The sequence below is a fragment of the Lampetra fluviatilis genome, chromosome 7, assembly GCF_964198595.1.
Source record: "Lampetra fluviatilis chromosome 7, kcLamFluv1.1, whole genome shotgun sequence".
In the NCBI taxonomy this organism is placed as follows: domain Eukaryota; kingdom Metazoa; phylum Chordata; class Hyperoartia; order Petromyzontiformes; family Petromyzontidae; genus Lampetra; species Lampetra fluviatilis.
This window is the reverse complement of record NC_136281.1, coordinates 7,323,475-7,340,982: the sequence shown is the minus strand read 5'-3', so window position 1 is coordinate 7,340,982 and position 17,508 is coordinate 7,323,475. Positions and strand designations below refer to the sequence as shown.

General features: G+C 45.0%; 1 protein-coding gene across 3 annotated transcripts in view; it reads right to left on the bottom strand.

The window, feature by feature from the left end:
* Positions 1-6,353, bottom strand: part of LOC144933513 (synapse differentiation-inducing gene protein 1-like) — a 29,249-nt gene extending 22,896 nt beyond the window's left edge. For all 3 annotated transcript variants that reach the window (XM_078858343.1, XM_078858345.1, XM_078858344.1), the window contains exon 1: positions 5,883-6,353. The gene's annotated coding sequence lies outside the window, so the exon portion shown is untranslated. The remainder of the gene's footprint in view (positions 1-5,882) is intronic.
* Positions 6,354-17,508: the final 11,155 nt, after the last annotated feature.

The following is a 17,508-nucleotide window of genomic DNA, read 5'->3' as shown; positions in this document are numbered from 1 at the left end:
TAATCACGACCATCCATATGTATAAGTTACCATCAGCGAAAAATAAAACTGCAGCAATGTGCTCTGATGCATATACCTGCTTGCCAGGCTCATGCACAGAGCGTACATTTCGGTAAAACGCACCGACAGAATCCACTGAACCTGCAGTGGCCGGAGGATTTTTAGCATCATTTATTTCTTTGTCAAGTCAATGGAGATATGAATTCTACAAATATAAATATCTACCGGCACATACACTTGTAAACTGGGAAAGAAACTGATTTTTGTTTTATATATAATGCCCTCAATTATCATCGAATACATGCTTTTGAACATGACAAACAGCAGGGGATAAAAATAAAGGGAGCTTTTGCCACTAGGAGCTACCAGATATAAAAGAATCCTTCAAAACAGCAGCAATACAATGCATTCCATACCACGGGCTCACATATGTACGCAATGGATTCGGTAAATTATGTAAGGTCCATAGACCCTTCATCTCTGTATATCGTATCGAAATGTGCACGGCTTGATACCTGCTTTGCACGCTTTGGCACAGCGTAGGAAATTAGATGATCCAACAATATTCATTGAAATTGGTGGCGGGAGATTTGCCTCTTTGCAAAGTTTGGCTCCGTTCCTGCTATGGTATCCGCCTCGTGGCTGCCAACAGTACCAAGGGATCTTAATTAATGTGAGGTAGTCGTTAGCCATTTTCAATTTATAACATTTGGGGCTACTCCGTGTGTATACAGTAAAACATCAATTACTGCGCGCAGGTTAACTCACGTAATTGGATTTTGCGAATGTAAAATTCCCATTAAGTTCCCCCTCACCGACGCCTCCCCCCCCCCACCCATATGCACCTCCTCTTCTCCTAGAGTGAGTTTTGATTTGCGATTACTGGCTCGTAATTAAATATACATCAGTGGCGTGCAGCCGTGGCAGCCGTTAATGCGAAAGGTTATAATTGCAACATCTAATAGGCGAGCGGGTGATGCTTGATAGTGTTTTTTGCACGTACATTTACACGTGTACGTGTCTTCGTATCTTGTTAATGTAAATTTATATAAACCACCCGCCACCCCCCCCCCCCCCCCCCCGATGGTAACCAAAAACAACACGTTCTGCATAAGAAGTCAAGAAGGGCAAAAGCAAGTGCAGAGTTTGCGCGCTTGAAGTAATTCTGCTGGTCGACGTTAGTCTGCAAAGTCAATGGGATGAAAGACGAAAACTAAATGGACAATTGATTTGTTATAATTTAATACAGCTTTCTTTTTCACATGACTGATTATTTTTAATAGCAAATCACAAGCTCCATTGTAGATCATATGCATCACCACCACATTTCGTGGCTTTCAACGCGTTTGCCAGTTCTTTCCCCTTGTGGGCACAAACACAAACCAGGTTTTATTCCCCGTTGAAAATGTTGTTTACGACTCAACAGAGGCCGAAGTTGGCCGTGGAAAATCCAATTTGATTTACTGAGTGGGCGTTCACTCACCCGCTCACAGAGTGTGAGTCCGCTGTCTTTTGGTGGGAAGGTTGGTATGGGCCCTCTACACTTACAATATCTGCCTCCAGACATCAAAACATTTTGCAGCAGTGACTGAAGTCACGGACCACTTTGTTCCTGCGTACTATGAAAAAGAGGACGCTATATTCTCGGTTCAATCATGAATACGCACCAAAATCACCCGATGTTCATACACTCGGAATTGTACTATTATTATATCTCACCCGATGACTAATAATGCATACAGTACGTAATGGCGTGCACCAGCGGGTAAATACAGCCAGTTAACGAGCCTCGGCATGGACACCGAGAAACTACTTGGCTGCTGGACAGCGGGTGCTCTTCCACGGCCCAGCAGTTGCTCCGGATTTGAAGGTTGGCCCCGAGACACACAGGGCACGCTCGGACACTCGCTTGTCCCTGGCAAGGCTGCCACTGTGTAAATGATGATGCCGCATTCGTCGCGTTCTCAGGACAGGCAAAGCGGCCAGCTTTTCTGTGGTCGTGTAAAACGCGGCACTGATGAATGAGCGGAGCGAGGAGGCTGTGCGCATGGGGCCGCGTGGCTCAAGACCACCCCACACCATGCGATTACCCCACAGTAATACAACCTAGCGGTGTCTAAAATTTAAACTGTAAAGATTTTATTATTTTACCAGGTAAGGCCCACTGAGCTATATAACTCGTTTTCAGAAGCGACCTGACCGCAAATGATAGCTCAACGAAGTGGCTTATCACGTGGAAATGTAGAGCAGCAGACAAATACTCGACGTGGGTGTTTCTAAATGTGGAGGGAAAAACCGGAGGACCCGGAGAAAAATTAATGCGACCATGGGGAGAAAGACCTGAAAACTGGAAATATACAGGAGGCATCAGGGTCGGGATCGAACCTACACCCTCCTGTATACCAGGAGAGGTAGTTAACATTTCGCCACAAAGGTGCGCACTCGAGTACATTACCACACTGAGTCTCAGTACTCTAGTTCAGGCGTCAGGGTCGGGATCAAACCACGATCTCCTGTGTACCAGGTGAGGCAGTTCACTCATGCCACGGCGGCGCCCCTCTCGCCACCACGGCGCCCCTGTCATCTCTCATGAGCAGGTCACTCGGCGTGTAGCCCTTCTCTTCACCCGTGCATAACATCATCAGTGTTAATCAGCTCGCTGCTGTTGCTGCAGACCGGGTGCCGGGGAGAGGTTAACATTGACGGAGACACCGCGGGTCACCTCCCCCCTCCTCCCGTGGCAATGACTTTTCCCAAAGATGTAAGGCCCCATGCATGTCTTTCTGAGATGGGGGGTTCCCTATGTTAAGCCTCGCCTGGGCAGGCGAGAGGAGATGCACATTCTTGCTGCGTATCGCATTAGATACCAAGCAAACATTGATTTTATTAAACGAGTACATGTTTTAGATTACACCATCTGCCTCCAGACATCAAAAACATTGACAGCACTGAGTGAAGTCAACAGACCACTTTGATCCTGCGTAATGCCGAGCTTAAAACAATAAAGTCTCGGTTTAAATATGTAAAGATAAAAAAAATCGCTCAATGTTAATACGTAACTCAAAATGATAATTCTGTATTATATAATTTCGTGTCGAGCTGGGAACCATTGCATAAAGAGGGAGTTCTTGCCTTTAAAATCTAACAGTTCACCAGCATTGATTAAAGCAAGCACGCTCGACTCCACCAGTGGAGACCCCGTATGTCGAAACCGATTCAGGGTTTGCTTGAATTGAATGCTGCTGAAATGATGCACTCCCGGAAGACTGTGGCTGATGGATAGCGTAAAAAAAAATTACATTTTATCACGTGCAGACACAGATACATGAAGGTGACATTGCTTATGTAATTTTGTCAAAATTATCCTGTGCTCTGAAGGTATATGGTAGTAAGATTCCTGCCAGGTGCCTATAATGCGTATACACAAGTACTCTGTGCTTTGTTTCAGACCGAACTATCTGGGGCTGAGCTACAAAAAATATTTCCCCGGTTGGGGTCCCCTGGGGCACTGAAGGGTCGGCCCGGCAAAAAAATCATTACAAATTATGGTCTTAAAATACTCACTATCCCGTGTGCGCTGGTGACGTGTGCACATTTTCCAGACAATAGCGAAACAGAGCCCCAGCTCGCTGCTCGTTAATGACCCGGCTTAGGATAAAGCACATGACACATGGCATGACATTACAGCTTTCTTACTTACGTACCAGCGTGGTGAAGTCTCGTCAATCTCTGTCCTCCCACCCCACCCCCCCATGACTGACACGACATGGGGAATCCTTCATCCAGCAGTGGACTGACAAAGGAGTCCACACGACATGTCGGTCACGGGAGGTTGCAAGTAACATCGGCAGGAAGCCGCTGACGTGAGACCGTGAAAAGCGGAGGCTCTTCTCCCATCAGGGTCACAAGAGCCACGGTAAAATCCGCAAGCGATGCCTGAAACCTTCTACAGCGCACAGATGTCGGCTGCTGCGAAGCAAACCCCCCAGGAAGTCGAGGCCACTTCGACCAGGGAGGCCCGGAACACGAGCTGCGTCTGCGATCAAGAGCAGACGATGCCTCCTCACTCATCTTGCTCCGGCGCCGTTTGCTAGAGGAGCCGTGCACAGCTGATGATTCAAGCATCGATACTGGCCATGCGCGGGGCGGGCGGGGGGGTGCCCCCCACAAATGGTCATCATTGATCTGACTAAAGTTGGTGTGATGGACACTAACACTAAATGACGACGATGATGCTGATGATGACCCTTCTTAAGATATGGATCCGAGGTTCGACGTGATTTATAATCTGCACAAAGGCGCTAAAGGCAACTGCAGACGCAAGGCTATAACACTCGCTGCTCGAATGCCTCGTCGCGAATATACATGCATAATGCACACAGAATACACGTGTCAATCCATACACGGCTCTCAACAATCGCCCGGAGTGTCGCTTGCCCCATTGTGTGAACGGGCGATGCAGCGAACAATCTCACCCAGGTTTGATCACCAAACGGCGCGCATCAAACAGCCGCGATGAATCCACTCAAGCTTTGAGTTACGATTCAATGTGTCGCCTCGTTTACAGCGGGCATTATCGTCATCATCACCATCACCCCAGCCAGGCAGCAGCCACGTTCAATGTGCATCAAAGACAAAGATGCCCCGTAAAGCCTTAACGGACTGTTGGGGCAAGTGCTTGTTAGCGAGCACCTAATGAAGGGCAGTACGGCGCACACACACACACACACGTTTCTCCAGACAGCAGGGAAACGTTACAGGGCTATAGATAGAAAACTTAACACGTGTCTGTCAATAACACCGCCCTAAAATAAAACCTAATACAGAATAAGCGACGTTTCGGGCAACGACCCTCGTTCATAATGCAATGCACTTATTGCGGTTCGTGCAAACGTAATTTTAATTGGCCAGATTATCATTTTATTAAATCCCGTTGCGCAATTAAGAGGGTGTTGTTTTCTTCATTTGACTGCGGCATTTTCCGTGAAAATTTCAGGAATTCCATAAATAGCCCTGCCGCGAGAGTTTGATGCATCATTCGCAACGTTCGGTAGGCGATATACCAACGGCGCTGTATCCAATGCCGACCACGGCTTTCATCATCTGCTGCCAGTCGCACTCAGAAACTCCCCATCGCCCCGACTCGTTACAAATGTCGCTTCTTTGTCCACCGAAGCAAGCGACGACCCATTTGTTAACGTGATGCAGGCAATCAAAAAGAACCCCCCCCCCCTTAATAATAGAGGTTTTTGGGTTGAATCGCGGAAATATATATTTTTTTTAAAACGCGATCTAACCCAAAAATCTCCATTATGGATGATATTGGTCGCGAAAGCCTACGTGTTAAACAAACTCCCCCTTATAGCCTCAAACAGACTTTTGGGGCAAGTGATGTTAGCGAGCACCTAATGAATGTCGTTTGTCACCCCAGTGACGATGTTTACACATCGCACCGCGTACTCATTTGAGCTTGAGCCGACCTCGGAGAGGCCCAGAACCGGTTCAGACAATCGTTCGCTGATGTTGACCCTGAGCGGAAATCGAACTCGGGCTTACCGGCTCCGTAGCGCGACACAGCGCGCTAACCACTGCACTACCGCTCCCCGCACACGCTACACAATTCCTTGATAATCGATGTAAATAAACATATGTTCAGAACAAGCACCCTGTTGCGATCTTGCCCCACGTGCAAACGAGCCGGCTACCGACAGCGGATCTCGCAGCTCACTCTGTGTGCCGCCTGGGCCTCTCTCTCTTTGCGAGAGCGAGTGCTCTTTATTCAACACGTTTGGCCGTTCGTTGCAAGGTGACATTAAAACCACGTCCTCGGAGGGCCGGCTTTCTTCCGACCGCGACACAATGTAAAGAACCGCATCGCTTACCGTAAAATCATACTTTTTCCACGGGCTCCGTCCGGGGGCGCAGGAGGAGGAGGAGACGCATTATCGGGCGCCTCTCCGTAAATCCACACGCGTCCATCTGCGCGCCCGCCCGCCTGCCCGGGCTCCTGATGAATGCTGCCGCTAAGCGCACGAGGATTTGAGCGCTGGCCGACCCTGCGATGAGAGCTGCTGCTATAGCGCGCGCGCGCCTCTCTTCGCCGCCGCCGCGTGCTCCGCCCCGCGATCTTCCCCCGCGTCCCTTGCCAAGTTGTCAGGCGTCACACGTGGCACGAAGAGTCCGGAGGCGAATGGGAGGCGGGGGAGATAGGGGGGGGGGGGTAAAGACTGACGAGAAAGGCTCACCTCGAAAGGCAGTGCTTTCCTCTTGGCAAATCTATTAACACCCGCCTCTCAATCACCCCGCGGACCGTCGACTCTTCCTCGCCTGTTCCCTCTCCTCCTGCCACGGAAGATTTGAATGCGTTGTCCAGTGTCCACCTCGCCCGGGGTTGCGAGTGGCTGTTTTGCGTGTGTGTTGCGTAAAGGAAGCATGTTAACAGACTCAATACTTAGATCAAGCCCATCCCTCCCCCAACCCCGTTCCCCCCCTTTTTTTAAAGATGAACTGGTCTCGTGTTTCTGTTATCGTGTTAGTATTTAACTTGTCATCGTATCGTTATTGTTACTGTGTGATCTATGTCATCGATATCATGGCGTTGTCGTATTGGTGTGCTGATGAATGTGTATTCAAGGTTGGTGTAAACGGCCGGTGACACGCACGCAGGTCGGGGAGTAACTGCTGCTCGAGTTGCTTCAAATGCAGAGCAACACATTAATCCACAGTTGGGCGCAGCTATCGGCTGTGGATTATCATAACGCCCCCGCGTGCACGTGAATCCAAGGCAGGCGTTGTTTGTCGTTTGAAGTGGACCACCAAAAACAGCGCCTTCTAATTGTATTTGTGATGCATTCAGTATGCAAGAGCAGAACGCGCCTTCTGGCAGGCCTCCGCATTCACATTATGTAGATTTTATTACAATGTTCCGAACAACGCATTGACTTTTATGAGGTAGCAGCAATAAGTGGCATAAATGTTTATCCACCGTGCTAACTGCAATGTATCAACACGTGTTTATGCTGTCTCTCTCGGGTAGACTAGCATTGTCGTGTCCTATGTAATTGCACCGCGGGCTTAATCTTTGCATGTGCAAATAAAACGAGGGAGAGTCTTGCATCTCAAATTCACAATTTATTTATATTTGAAAGTGTCTATCCCTCCAGTCGTTTAAAACGTATTTCTCTGCCCGGTACTGAAATGGACAGCGCCACCCGCATAACACAGGGAGTCCTGTGCTGCACATGATTCGTATAGCCAAAACGTGGACTGCTACACGTTACAGCTATAGCGTATGTATTTATCGGACTGGCTAGTGAGGTTTGTCGGTTCATGTAATGAGGGCATATGTTTCACATTGTGCTGGCAGTCTCGGCCTAAATTACGTAAGCTTGCTATATAATACAGCACCCTAAATGTACATTTTAACATTAAAATATTTGAAGTTTGACCCACTCTTTTAGAGTGTGCAAGTGTGTGTGTAATAGTTATCTATGTAATCTGCTTCCAATTAATAGGTGTGTAATGCATTCCTGAAAGCGATTATCACGTATCTAATTAAGGACTTTATCTGTGCGTGTTAACCGGTGTTGGTTTAAACCGTAAAGGCGATGTCAAACACCACCTCCCAGAATGAATGAGCATCCTGTGGTAGTGCATTGTTTCAATTACAAACCTAACACGATGTCACGTATTTTTACAAGAACAAGCTAGCAACGTATAGCCCACGTGCTCAATCTCAGCTTTGCATACGCTTCACACACGTGGTGGGAGTCTTGCTTAATACTACACATGGGGATGTATGTGAAGTGGAGGCTGTATAGTCGACATGCTATTTATACGCATGTACAACTACTTATTGACCTTCCCCTTACAGTTCAGTGCGTGCGGGTGTGTGGTAACATGCCCGCTGGGGGACACTGATTGTTTTTCGCTCTCCTAATTAAAAAAAACGTGACACTAATTACATATTCTTTGGGTCTTTCGGTAAAGTCACGTAGATAGAACAATAAAAACAAATATATTCACGTTATTTTCATTTTTATTTATTTTTATTATGTTATTGTTCTATATATGTGACTTTCCGGAAAGACCCAAAGAATATGAATTCCTGCAGTCACGAAAGCTTTAAGTCAATAATTACATTAATAAGTAGTCTGTGATCTCCGTCTTAAGCTGGTAAAACCATGCTGTAGTTGTCTTTATGCAACGTAATGAATGGACGAGGAGATTGGAACGACAGACAAATGGCTACGGGAACATTTTTAACTGTGAGTAGATGCTGCCATTAGTCTGCAGGTATTAAAAGCATGACAATGAATAAAATACAGGATGACTTGAAAACTCTCAAACTTTATACATTTCTAGACTTAACTATTGATCTTCATCACGCGGTCAATTTTGTTCTGAAGGATAGTTTATACCCTCCAAATATATACATACATTCATAATACTGATTCAGAGATGTCCAGTAGCGTATGCACGACATATATCAGGCATATATGCACATACCATATATATATGCAGTCCTACCAATGCATATACAATATACAGACGAGTATATACAAAATACATTTGACATCTGTGTCTCTTATATGCTGTGCAGTAAAACCACGCAGAGATGAGGAATATTATGAGGGCTATTAAATCTTGATTTGTATAAGGACTATTGCCTTTTATTAAACACTTTCTCACTCGGCATCCTACACTCACACTCGCTCCTTCACTCGGACACTTCGTAACCATTCAGAGCCGACCCCGGCGATCCCCTTGGCTCTCTCACTCGTCTGCCCGGAGCGGGGGATCAGCCAACACCGCTCCGTGACGAGGAGAGAGAGACCCTCTTTCAGCCGTTCCTTACTCTGGCCCCCAACGACGCCCTCGCCCCCGTCACGGGGTCCCCCTTAAGAACCCCTTTGGGCGGCTCTTCCCCCCAGCTCGCCACCGCCCACCTTCGTTCTCGCAAGTGCCATCCGAAAGCCCCTTACATAACCCGTAACGTTACGTCATCCTTGGCCCCACATGACTCTCAACCCGTTGGCACCTCCTTCCGCTCGCCCCCTCATTGGATACCCACAATAATCCTCTACACATGTATATATATATAATTGCATATGTGCACACATACTCAAATGAGTGCACACAGATTCACACAGATGCACACGCGTACATCAAATGTGCCAGAGTGACTGGTCTTTTGTCTCATTGCATTTGTCAGTTCGGATTGTCGCACATTCCTCTGAAAGTCACGGAACGTCGCTGGTAATTTCAGTCCTTGTGCTCAGCACAAGTGTGTGGCTCTTACACTTCAAAGCATTTTGACTTGGCATTTTGAACATCGTTTTTTAAAAATACATTTGAAGGCTATACTCTAGCATGAACTGTTCTTTTAAAAGTAGGAAACCTACAATCAAGCAAACTTACAGATATCTGCTCTATCGCATGCCCATTGGCAAGACAAGAGAATTATATGGTGGGTAGCAATGGGGGTACGCTGAGTGCTGAGAAAGGTGATGGGACATCCACTTTTTAAAATTGTATAAACTATAATTAAATAGCATTAAATGAGGCAGCTTGGGAGGCTTCACTTTATCTAATTCTCATTGAAGCAGCATCCTCTCACTTCCCAAGTGCCCCAGTTTCAGCTCCATTATTCAATTCCTGCCCATACACAGGCCTGCAAAACCACTGTGACCCATCCAGATCCAGTTTTGTGACGGCCACCCCAGAGAAATGCTCTCCTTTTCATTGTTGTTCGTATACAATTTTATTTTTGAAGAAAACATATATACCTTTCACTATATATACTGTATAGTATTCAATATGTGGACGCCATACACAGCTGTCTTCAATGGAGGGTCTGGGAAGCGTCAACTCATTTGGGTGCATCACCACATTTGGTCCACCACCACTATCACCCCTACCACCACCACTACCGCCACCTCCATCACCTCCATCACCGTAACCACTCTCCACCCAACCTCACCCAATGCTCACATTCCTGGAATAGTGATTGAGAAAGTAAAATAAACCTTTTGAATGACTCCACTGGAGCACGACCGGCCATAATAATACAGTGAGGTCATGCTCAGCTGTATTCTAATGGGGCTTCTTAAACATCAAAACGTGACATGCTAAAAAAATATTTCTGAGATTGACGGTATACATTTCTGCCAGCTGCTAGAATTAATAGGTGCTGCGGTTGCTTCAGGTTATGACTCGCATCAAGAAGCAGTGGGGTCAGTATGGGTTAAAAAATCGAGTAAATCCCTGTAGGATGCTGCTCCTCTCCCGTCTGGGGTGGTCTGGCTGCCTACGATAACAAAGCTTCAAATAATTTCTCTCCGATATGGAGTTTACATTATATAACACGGTAAACTCTGAATGCTCTGCATTTTGCTTCACATCATCAACCACTCACAACCAAAATCGTGTTGTGTTTGGTGTAACTTTACCGAAGTGTTTACCACGTTCGGTGAGTAGACAATTGCTTATTGCCTGTCTCTGCATTTAAAGGTCATACGAATATTTGTTTGATTTTCTTTGCTATTTTTTTCATATCATGGAAAACGCAGTTCTGCGGTTGAAGGGTAATCCGCCATTAAACATGGTTTTACCTTCAGAACCATTTTGTCAAAGCAGTGGTCAAACAAGTGGCAATTTGTGATTAATATGTATCATTCAAATGAGTAAAAGCGCAACGAACATTGAGGTTTATCAACGGACGTGATATTTAACATTATTTGTATGCACAACAATAAATACAAACTTTCGTGAGATAATTAAAATGCGTTTTGACAGCAAATATATCCCTGTATGGGCAAGCGGAGTTACCTCAAGTTTTCCTGGGTTCACAAGACATCCACACATCCTCAGGCATCTAATCGAAGCTTCTGGTTGGAGAGCTGCATTGCCACACTTGTCAATATCCTGTTTATCTTGGGTGGCATCGATCTGTTGCTGTTCTTTTGAGCTCCCCTCATAGTCTTCCACCCAAGTGGCCCAGCAGGAACGCAATTAACTTGACTTATTGAGGCTGCGCCACTGATAATTGTCATTTAAATCTATGACGAGGGAAAGCAAACACAGAGCACGCATGCCGATAGTTGGCAAAGTGTCGATGCTGTTTGAGGGAGATAGCACTTGCTGCCTGCTCTGTTTTATTTAGTTCTCGCCAGGTGTGAACATTAAAGGTAACCGATCCTTAAATTTCGATTTAAAGCTTTCGTGACTGCAGGGATTCATCTTCTTGGTTCTTTCGGTAAAGTCACGTAGAATGGAAATAATAAAATAATAAAATAATAAAAATAAAACATAATAAAATTATTCTCACGACGTTTCGGCCACAACGCACAGAGTCTGACTGTCTTCTCGACAGACCTGTTCTTTACCTGAGGACGGCTGCTTGCGTTGTGGCCGAAACGTCGTGAGAATTATTTTATTATGTTTTATTTTTATTATTTTATTATTTCCATTCTACGTGACTTTACCGAAAGAACCAAGAAGATTAACCGATCCTTCTTTCATCATCCGCCATTTGCCCCTAAGTGGCGGTGGCTAACCACGGTGATTGTGCCAGGCTTTGTGCACTTTAAGGCCACGTGAAGTGTCGCACGCTCGCTTGTAGGAGGTCACGGAACAGACCCAGTTATCATGGGTTGACTGACTAAGATGACCGGCAGATGCACCACCTGTGCTTCGTAATGTGCCAACTTTCTTTGTTTTATCGCTCGTCTGCGCTCCGTTCTTGTTGGAGGGCGACTGCCTCAAACTGCCCAGTAGCCTCCTTCACGAGCCTATCTCCACAGAGGCCGATCTTGACACCGCTGGTGGCAGTCATTGGCAAGTCAACTCCGCTCCAAATCCTCTCGTAACACATAATTCCATCTCTTCTCTAACCCGTGCCACACCCGCTTAGCTTCCATTATCCGGCCGAACAAAAGCTGTTTGGGCATGCGGTGGCTGGGTATGCGGGATACTTGACCCAGCCAACGCAGCCTTGCTTGCCAGAGGAGCTCACCGACGGAACTGTGTCCAGATCTTTCAAGAATTTGTGAGCTCCTCACACAATCCAGCCTGGTTAAACCCAGGATGGATCATAGGCAGGCAGCCCGAATGTTTCTAACCAGTCAAGATGTTCCATTAGGGGGGTCCACGTTTTCGCAGGCATAGAGAAGCGAGAGCATGACTCTGGCTGAGAAGACCCGAAGCTTTATGCGGAGCAACAGACCTGGTACCATCCACACAGTGTTACACAACCAATGAAAATATAATGTCGCTGGACTGATTCTGAGTAAGGCCTCTGCTGTCAAACCTGTCCACTCTCTCCACAACTGCCCCATCACCAATGGGGAGTTGGGGGGGTGGAGTGTTTGATGACGCAAAATATCCAGGCAGGTGCTTAGTTTTGAGCGTGCTCTGAGTAGCACGCTCCAGGTCAAGCTGCAGCGCCTCTAACTCCTCTGAGTTAGCAGCAATCACCTTATCAACATACATATCATGGTTGACCAATAGGGAATTAGTCACACTCACACGTGTGCATCACAGACAGAAAGTTGCGTGTGTGAGAAAACGGAGGAAGATTAACAACATTCAAACTATTAAGAAAATAACAAACTAAATACGAAGACAATATAAGTCCTTTAAACATCTGTCCCTCCACATAAATAGTACATGTACAAATATATAAAGGATATATATATGGTCTGCTTATTAATGGTGTTTTTTAATTCTCCACAACGGCGCTATGATTATGTTGTATTAAGAAAACTGGAGGCTTGGTCACGACGCATCGTTAGAATGGATGATGAATGATGGTCAATAATAAAAAAAATGTAGGGAATGGCCATGGAATAGAACACGTCTGAGAATACATCAATCAAGGAGGTGGAGTGATTAAATCCGTTTTTGTGCAGATGCTAGCTGGATTATTACATCACATCAACTTTCGAGATTGGCAGCAGTTTGGAGAGGATTTTATGCAGCAGTAGATTGACCATGGCTGATGATGATAAGAAAAAGTGGTGGCAGCAGGCGGTTAGCACACTGTGCTACCTATCTGGAAACCTGAGTTCGATTCTCACCCACAACTAACATCAGTGGTGCTCTATATTTGAACCAGTCTTGGGCATCCCCCCGCACCAACCCGTCATGATCAGCATGATAAAGTATGGTTAAACAACCCACATAAAGGACATGGCATGTGAAGGTCTTCACATGGATTGATAAAGGGCTTTGAATTTATATTATTATTATACAGAGGATAATAAATAAAAGATGGAGCCGATAGCTGCTGCGTCTACTCGCACGGGACTCACACCTCGCCACTGCTGTTGACACAGGCGGGCGTTTAAATAGGGATTGAGCTGACCTCCACCCGGGCCTACAGAGAGCCTACACTGGGCCCCAGTCACAATCAACACAGCTCCTTGTATTTGCAGCGTTTGTGTGCACTCAGTATGCCGTGTTTCTCCTCCTTGGAGGGTCTCTGAAAGATTTTGGGCCCCAAAACACCTGTATTGGACACTCCTCTTGCAACCCATACAGGGCCAGATTAAGATTTTGTAGGCCCCTGGGCTACAGGTACTGTGAGGCATCCATTAATATTTGCAAAAGGAAAACAAAGTTAAAGAAAAATAAAATGTATTTTTACAAGGCTAACAAAATTCAGCATTCACAAATGAAATAACTTTTCACTTAATCTCTGGAGGCCCTCCAGCTGGTGGAGGCCCCTGGGCGCAGCCCCTAAAGCCCCGTGCCTTAATCTGGCCCTGAACCCATGTACTAGGCTGTAACTGAATGTGTGTTGGCAGTGGTGGTTACTGGGAAAATATATGCGTGGGGAACAGAAGCCCTTTTTGCGAGTGATGGGTGGTATGCAGATTATCATGTGTAAACTTAATACGTTTTACTATGGCTCTTGACCAATTGCCACTGTGCATTACATCTTTTGCAAAATTGTGAGGACAGTGTTGTTCACTTTTCTCCAGATCTTATATGAGGTCAGGCAGCTTCATGCCACAGATGTGGATCACAATTCATAGAGGTTGAAATTCACAATACTTGAGTTTGCCAGACTGAATGTTTATATCTGGCTAAATGTAGATGATTTCAAAAGGTGGTTGATACTTTGCACCTTGAAGCATAGTCTATGCTGACAAATATGAACATTTCTGATGTATACTGTTTTGTGAAGACCCCATTTAGAGGCCTCCTTTGTTTATTTTTGGATTTTACTGTGTATTTTCTTATGCCTCTGGCCAAAGAAGATAATGCAGACTCTTCACATGCATGAAATAACTTGTGCAGACCTTCAAATCGAATACTCTAGGCTGTGATAAAATGTCAATATTTTATTCGAATTATTTCTGAAAGTTTGGATAAAATGTGTTTTGAAACTGTTAATTTTTTTATTTGCAACATTCTAACAGCTGTGGTGTTATGTTTAACATTTTTATTAACCACCTTGCAAACTTGGCAATAGTGGTCATAGTATTTCAAGTGCTGCAATCCATTTTGCCTAAATAGTGATGCTGCTGTGCTTGACGATTGTTTTAGCTCAATCCCTGCCCATGGTCACAGTTCGCTGTTGAATTATTTGCTGTGTATATAAATAATAAATAACAAAAACCGCAGGGCACAGGATGCGATGTTCATTCACAGCCGTATCTCAACTCGTAGACCAGTGAGGCTTTTACACATCCTAGACATACAATTTCATTCACCAAGCACCTGCACGCGAGCTGATTTCATCACTCCATCTCTGCGGTGGATGCCCTCTCCACTCCTTAACTGCCACTACTTCCATCGTCATTCTTGACAAGTCGGCCATCATCCCTTCTCGCGACTTGTTGCCTCCCCAAAGCCCACTAATTTCCATCTTCACGGTTACAATCATGTTTCTCTTGCTGTCTCTCAACGCAATTCCAAGCATGCACCTCTCCATGTACTTCTCCATGTTTCAGTGAGCACTTTACAGTGTTTGTTCCAATGTATTTATTCATGACTGTTTTTTTTAATCCATGGTGTAATAATAGTTAGTCACATCATAGGAATATGAAATGTCCACTACTGTCTCGAGGTGGGGGGTGGGGGTATAAATTAGCAATAAGTGCAGCTCCTTGTTTAATTGAGCTGGGAACCACTTTGATTTTTTGTTTGTTAATCTACCATATACAATGTATGTCCCCTACACCAAGCATCAGTGCAACAATTATTATCTGCACACATGACATTTTTCTCGGTTCTGTGATTCATATCAATAATCGTTAATCTCAACGTCAGTCATGCATTAGAAGCTTTGCGTTTTTATTCCGGAGCTGGGCAGGAGCAGGGAGGGCTACACAAGCATCAAATCCGGTTGCGTGGGAGCCCTGACTAATCCGCCATCTGAAGCAAATGTCGGCCCAAGCGGCATTTTGTGGAAAACTAGTTGGGATTATGACCATTTCAAATGAGCCATCAATGTCAACCACGTATACTTGGCTAATTTCGTCATCGTAAAACAAAGCGAATATAATCTCTTTCAAAGGTTTTATTTTATATTTTACATTTTACGATGTGTTCACTGATGTTTGTAGAGGTTATCAAATGCCCACACGACGGTACACGCGAATTGAATGGCATTGATTGGAGAATGGCGACCTTGTGAGACATTCTGGTCTCAAAGTAATGTGCACGCTGATATGCTGTATACGGAATAAACGTGTTTGTCAAATGGCGGTGCATGTATTGTGGAGTACTGTATATTCATAGTGGAGATACACGTTTTAGGAATGCAGAGAAGCATTTCGCGATTAGATGTGGGGATGATGAATCGTGACGGTGAACGTTTCATTATCGTGTTGTATTAATACAATTGTTGAATAGATTCCCCGTATTTTGGAACGAGGCAGATCTCATTTAAAGTTGTCGGGGAGCTGTAATTGATAGATTACGGTGCTAATCATTGATTAAAATCAGGGCCGCACGAAGTGCCTGCAATTCACATATCCACAGAGGACCTCAGGAATGGAGAGACTTATATGCGTTACATAAATCATTTGATTCCATTCTCATATTGTCTTGTGAATCGTGCAGATCATATTATCCTGGATCTAGTCTCCGTTACCTCCTAAACATCACCCAGGACGTAACTCCCTCCTGAAATTCATCTATTGACCTGGCTTCAGGCCTTTTGGGCTCTTAATCATCCATCCATCTACAAATCCATCCACCCAACTCACCATAATTATTCACCATCCATACTACTCACCATCTATCTACCATACACCCATTCATCCATCCCACTCACCATCCATGCATCCCACCTACCATTAATTCCACCCACCATACATACATCCACCCCACTCATCAGCTACGCTATCCACTCACCTAGCCATCCATCCATTTATCCATCCACCACACCTATCAAAAATCCATCCACGATCCATCTATACTGCCTGCCAGTGACCTACAATCCGCCCTTCACCTATAATAATACTTGCCTCTTCATAACCATAATCATAGTGTGGTTGATTTAATGTTTGATGGATTTGGACATACATTAATCTATTTTGAAATATTCATATTCATATCTTGTTTGAATTTTGTTTTTCATCGGAATGTTCGGTATTAATTGTGCAGTGCTTGCTTGCAGTTCAGATTAGCACACTGTCTCTTTGGTCTCCCACTGACATAATTTATTTGGTTTACAATGCACGCAACTGAAGTGCTTAAATCCATACACGGATATTTAAACATGGACGTTGGTACAACTGCACATCACCCAGAATAACGTTTCAACATTGCTCTGATAATTTCTGCCTTTTTATGAATAGGTCTGTTCCCCCATTTCGAAAATCCGAATCACAATTCGACAACGATTGCATATAAAGCTGAGCACCGGCCATAAAAAATATCGGGTTTACAATCCCCGGGAAATGTTGCTATTTAAAAAAGTTATTTTCCATTACATGAGTAATCTGCCAATAAAACAGAGACTATCACTAGTCTTGATCGAACGATCCAACTGCTTGTAAATGTAAATGACTCATTCATGCAATAGGTCAAGAATGCATTAGGAAGCCGGCACCGTAGATATTTCTGGCATTCACTGCACAGTTCGTTGCTTTTTCAACACAGCAAGCACAGAAAAAGCACAGAGCCAGGGAACACGGCATCCAAGCTACCGGCATAAACACGTGTATCACTAGGTGTCTCTATTTGTGACCCAAGAAATAGTAGATTGACGTCGAAGAAAAACGAGAGACAAAAGGGAATAATGGGAAGAAAAAAGAGTAAAAACAATTACTGGCAATACTTACACAATGGGGTGACAGGGTCTCAGGTCAGCACCGAATCAACAGCAGTGCTTTGAACGCTATCATAGAGATAGACGTATGCCTTCAAAATAACACGGGGGATTCGTGATGACATGTTTAGGTTGTTTGAAATCCAAATTCCTCGAGTGCCGCATATAATATGATAGCTGCAGATGTGTGGTACAACAACAGCTGGATTCTCCCAAACCAT